The sequence below is a fragment of the Falco cherrug genome, chromosome 5 (assembly GCF_023634085.1).
Source record: "Falco cherrug isolate bFalChe1 chromosome 5, bFalChe1.pri, whole genome shotgun sequence".
Classification (NCBI taxonomy): domain Eukaryota; kingdom Metazoa; phylum Chordata; class Aves; order Falconiformes; family Falconidae; genus Falco; species Falco cherrug.
The window spans coordinates 70,860,543-70,866,487 of record NC_073701.1 but is presented as its reverse complement, the minus strand read 5'-3'; positions in this window follow the sequence as shown (position 1 = coordinate 70,866,487).

Sequence of the window (5,945 nt, the reverse complement as noted above, 5' to 3'; positions counted from 1 at the left end):
CCTACGCACTTGGGGCCGCGGGGCGCCTTCCGTCTATACAAGCCCCGCCCCCTCTCCCGCCCAGGGGCGGGGCCGAGGCGGGCCGGCGTGCGGACACGTCTTAAAGGGGCTGCACCGCCATTTTGTGAAGGCGCGTTTAGCCTCCGCTGACGGGTCTGGCGCCGGCCGGCCGACCAGCAGAGCTAAGGGGAGGCGAGGCGCCGCGCCTTTGCCCAGACGCTGCGGTGTTTCAGCAGCAATGGCGGTGTCTTCCTGCAGTGCCCTGAGAAGGCCACTGCTTCCCTTCTCCCTGTCCCTTGTAAAAATAATAGAACTAAAAAGGAGCTGTTGGAAGTTATTAATGCCTCAAACAAGGTCTTCCTGAAAAGATGGGATGCAAGCAGCCTCCTTCAGAGTGACGGGGCCCCTGGAACCCCCCAGAGGGGATGTGGGTCACCCACCCTGGCACCACTTCCCACAGCAATGGACAGCCTGCGAGGCACTGGAGGGGTTTGCTGGGTGGTGGGTGCTGCTGAACCACCGAGCGGCTGCTGCCTGCACTGGGAGCCATCACTGCGGGACACGGGTGACACCGTGGTCTGAAAAAGGGGCGAGAGGGACAAGGGCTCTGGCAGGCAGGTTGCCATCTCACCTTGTGGCTGGGCCAACACCGAAGCACAGGCCGTTCCTCAGCGAGGAATGCTTGAGAATGCTCCAGCATGGCCAAGTTCCATGTAGTGGCAGCTTCGGGTGTGTTATTTGGGCACAATTCCAGGCCAGTTACAGAGCTGGCTCCTGACTACCTCAAATGTCTGCCCCGTGAAGTGGCTGAGGGCTACCATGGCTTTAGTGTGCCCCTTCTCACACTCATGGTGTTGCCTTACAGGTGGAAAATCTTCACATTGAAAGAGTTAAGACCCCAAACTCAAGGAAGGTGTTTCAAGTACCTTAGAGAGTTAGTTCAACAAAAGAGGCTCATGGTGGTTGTAAGATAAGGGATGGGTGTAAGGTAAGGGGGGACCCAGGTAATCCCATGATAGACAACTCCATTTTGAGAAGGGATACACAGGACCACAGAGATAAGAAAGTTACAATGACTACGGAATTAAACTCTATAACTCGAAAGTTATAAAGTAGGTATGTTTATTGCGCGCAGATGCACGGGGGGGATTGCTCCTCCACAAGCGTGTGTGCCCGAAGTGATGAACCATCTCACATTTATACAATAAAACAAATGAATATTCAATTAACGCCTATACATATTCATTACCTAAACCTGCTTACTCCCTTCATATGTTAATTAGCTTACCAGTCCTTTGCCTAGAATGTGGTGGTCTTGCAGGTTTGTAGGTGATTCATGTCCTTGCGACCATCTGATCTTCTCCAGCAAGAAGACTTAGCACTCCCTTCCTCTAGATAACATTGGAATGTCTCTCATCCTTTTCTCATCCTTTTTATAAATAGCCCCTTTGTTAGAGGAAGAAGGGTAGGTGTCTCCTCAAATCTGTGTGGCTGTGTGACCAGACACCACACCCATGACCAGTCACCATACCCACATTCCTGAGCAGACATATACAATCACCATCGATGTCCATTGTCCCCATTTCACACTATTTCTCCATATCAACAAGAGAATGGCAACAATAGCCTCAAAGGGTATGGTCTGCTGGTCCCAGAACTGAGTTTGGGCAGAAGTAAAGGTCAATCAGTGGTGCAGTGAAGAAGATTACAAGCCTTCATCTGAAGATCCTGATGACCACCCAAAGACCACCAGGGAAGACTGTATGCAGACCAGACATTTGGAGTTCCAGGAAATCTCGTGTATATGTGAATGAGTTCTTGGAAATCTTATGAATATGTATAACTTTGTGGTATATAGTCTCTAAAAGTTTACCAGATTATTGGAGCATTTATGGTGGAGCTATCCCCAGTGCTACCCTAGCACTGGAATGAAGAATACCTTACCTAGTAACGGTTTGCTGTTATTTAATTTAATTATATCGGACTCCTTACCCAGCCACACCTAGCTTCCCACTTCGGTGACGTTAGAAAGCAAGGGGGTTTGGCTGCTGCTGATCTTTGTATCAACATCAAAAATTATGATCTGTTGGGTTGAGATGGAGATAGAGAGTGCTTGGCAGGTGTTACTAGTGAGTATTATCACAGGTACTTTTTGGAGTATTTCAAGCTCTGAAATTCTTTGGAGAAGAGGGAGAAAACTCCCATGTCCTCCTGGGTAACTGGAGCAGGGAATTTCTGCTGCATCTTAGATTAGCACTGCTCATGAGCCAAATATTTTCCTCTCCCTCCAAAATCCCTGTGGCTGCAGCTTCTTCATAGAGGAGGCCTTGGAAAGACTGGTCCTGGCACCATGCTGCTGGCAGTATAGAGCAACACCCAGCACCTTGTGAGTTTGAGTGGCTGGAGTTTTCTGTTTTTTCTTCTGCCAAGAGGCAAGGGCCAACCCTGGCACCTGCCTGCTGCTCTCTTCCCTCAGTCCGAGAGGCAAAGAGATGCTTTCCTTTAAGAGGATTTCATCAACAAGGCTTTTCTTCATGCTCTGCCTAATACTCTGAGGACTCAGCCTCATTAACTTTCTACATGCAGATGGAAGAAGCTGCCATGTCCCTTTGCTCAACGCTCCTACAGACCGTGGTTTTCAACAGAGGATCTTCTGAGTTTAGTTGCTTCAGAGATGATTTCTTTGGCTATGGGTCCACCTGCTCCTCTTAGTATAAAATGAGAAGCCCAGCTCTTGTCAAAAATATTGAGGGAGTGTATCAGGTCTTGGGATTGAAAATGAAGCAGTACCAAACATGGACCTTGGCATTTACAAAGCGGAGAAGTGGAGAGCCCTGTGTAAAGGGAAGAGCTGTACTGTAGATCAGGTGGGACAGGGGGGCTCTGATAATTGCAACGTTAAGGTCTGGATGCTAAATTAGTTTGATATAAATTAGGGGAAGAGGCTAAGAGGAGGCAGCAACACTGAAACAGAGGGTGGAAAAAAAGAAGAAATAAAAGGCAATGAGTATGGAATTAGTTGTCCCAGTAAAGCATACACAATGGCATGTCCTGCTTTACCTCACTTGTGCTTGTGCTTGTGCCTCATCATCTGGGAAGTGCAGGCCCACATGTCCATATAAAAGTTTAGCTCAATAACTTGCAAATAGATGTCAAGCTGGTGTAGCTTCTTCAGACGTACAAAGCTTTAGCTGTTACACAGTGGTCTTAAATGGTGACCAGTTACATAAGGAATTATATGTATGGGTTCCTGCTGCTGAATATGTGCAGGGTGAATTACCATACAGTTTAGGATGACTACAGCTGCCAGAGAAGCTTTTATTCGGGGGCTGAGAGGTGTCTACTCACAACGATTACCCCATCTCTGCAAACATTAAAGGCCAGGTTGGATGGGGCTTTGAACACCCTAATCTAGTTGACAATGTCCCTGCTCATTGCAGGGGGAGGTTGGACTAGATGTCCTTTAAAGGTCATTTCTATTACACAAACTATTCTATGATTCCATGATTGCAGCTTTGCCACAGATGGAGATGGAGAATGACCAGTGGATTTTTAAAGATCTTGTAAAGAGAGTGGCTTGCAGTAGGCTGGAAAAATATTTTATCTTATTATGCATTATTACCTGTGGACTGGGGTGGAGGGTGCCAATGCTGTGCCTCACCTTCCCCACACCCTCTGGTCCTCCTCCTACAGCTACCCAAGAAATTAAACATTGGTTTCTGTTTGCTTCTGACTTAACAAAATCTGTGCAGTAGGTGATGGCTGGGTGCGGTATTTCTTGAACCCATCCTTCTCCTTCTCGAGGAACACAGACTTCCTTCTCACCTGGTTTAGGGAGGGCTCGGTAGTGGAGTTGTGGATATTGCCTTTCTCTGCTTCTCAGCAAAGGTTTTTGAGAACTGTCCTTCAGCATCAAAATTGCTGTCTTTGGAGAACCTAGGATGTGAAATGAAAACTAGACCTAGGAAAGCAGACTGACGTCTCAAGGATAGCTTTGTTTTACTTGATTATGCTTTTCAGTACTTGACAGCAGTAGATCATGCTAGTAACAAAACAAACAACCCTTTTCATGGGTCAGGGAGAAGGCAGCAAGTGGGTATTGCTTGACCTTGGGCCCAGCACATCCTGTTCCTTGACAGGCTGGGGCTAAAGCAGATTTTCTGATGTCTCAAGCGACCTCAACTGCCGAAATGCTCCATGACTGTTGATTTAGGGTGAAGTAGAGCCCCTTAAGTGTCCTTCTCCTGCTGTTAAGTGTTCTGGTCCAGCTATTATGCTGCTGCTTCCAGAAAGGGAGAGTTATTCTTGGGTTCATGTACCTGCACTGTCCTGGAGGAGACTCCCATCACAGCTCACCTCAGCACCATTTTAAAACCAGGAATAGTAGTCATGATGGCCCATGAGAATGGACAGGGAGATGAGAAGCCATAGAAATACATGGGCTAAAGCATCTGTGCAGAACTGTTCTTCCTTATCAATCAAAACTGTTTGAGGATCTTAATTGCCATTGAAAAACACTCAAATAGCTTCCTTTTCACCCTGCATTTAGAAGAGGCAAATCATAGCTTTGCTACCTGCTGCAGGTCCTTTTCTTAGTCTTGGATCAAAGTTACAGGTCAAGATTCGTGTTAGTGCTCTGGCAGGCATTATGTAGGAAAGCAAAGAGTTTCAGCTGCACCTGAACATAAAATGTTTCCGAACCATTTCTCCAGGAAAACTTGTCCTTGGCTCTGTGAGCTCCTGCCATTGTGACTCCAGCAAAGGAAAGTGTATCTGACTCTTGGGGGCAGGAGTGCTCTGCTGGTATGGCATTCACTCACAGGGCTGATTCTCTCCCCCCAGACTGCGCAGCTCCCATGAAATGTGTTTGCAAGCCTCGGCTTGCTACGGCATGCTGTCCCTGTCCATTATCCATGTCATATGCTTTTTTCACTCTCCCTGCCTGAGACACTTTATGCAAGCAAGGAAGCAAAGACATGAGTGGAACCCCATGCTCAGTACTGTTCCAAGCAGTGATGCTCAGGTCCATTTAGACTTTTGTTATCACCATTTTGCTGTAAAGAAATGGAAGTACATGATAACACGATGTGCTGCCAGTCCTGCAGGAGATGGAGGCATTAGGCTATGTTGTGACCATTAATCCCTTAAGTAACAGGACCGTGTTTGTTGGTTTATTTTTTTAACCTTGGATGTCTTTTTTCCATGTTATCTGCATATGGCGGGTAACAAGCAGCTGAGCTCCTCAGCCAAGGTGAGAATGACTCAGATGGTGAAGGTAAACAGCAAAAATGAGGCAGGATTGGCTTGTTCTGGTAGTACCACTGAAGTCTCTCAGACTTTGAATGTACAGCCAGCCAGAACTGAACCAACAGTCCGTGGGTATGGCTTCTTGTTATGTTTAATACAGTTTCAGTGTGAAGCACCCCAAAACCCATGTTCTCTTCCCACTCCTAACTACATGCTGAGTTGACTCCACTGTGTCCAACAGCTATGCAATTGGCTCACTGATTGCAGGAAGTGGACCCAGTGGACATGATCTGATTGCTGTTAAATCATTGATGTGACCTGCTGCACTGAAAACCACACAGTCATCAGCCTGAAGTTTGAAATCAACATCCTAGTGCACTGAATGTTGCGGCCTTCTTTGAGCTGTGACTCTCCAGCCCTCAACAGACCATCTTGATAGTTTAAAAATTAAGCTTGTTCCTTGTGCATTGATTAGCTGTGCAGTATTTTACTGTTGCAAATTGCTTTTCAGTGTAAAAAACTGTGTGGTTACAACTGAGCTCAGGGAGGGGATTGTTTGTTATAATGTGTTGTCTTGCCTTCACTGAAGATTTGACCACAACTGCCATGAGTCTTCTGCAGCTATTGAGATGTTTCTGAAATGCATTGCTGTTGAACGGTGCAGCCTCTTTCCTATACCAGGACAGAAGGAAGGGCTG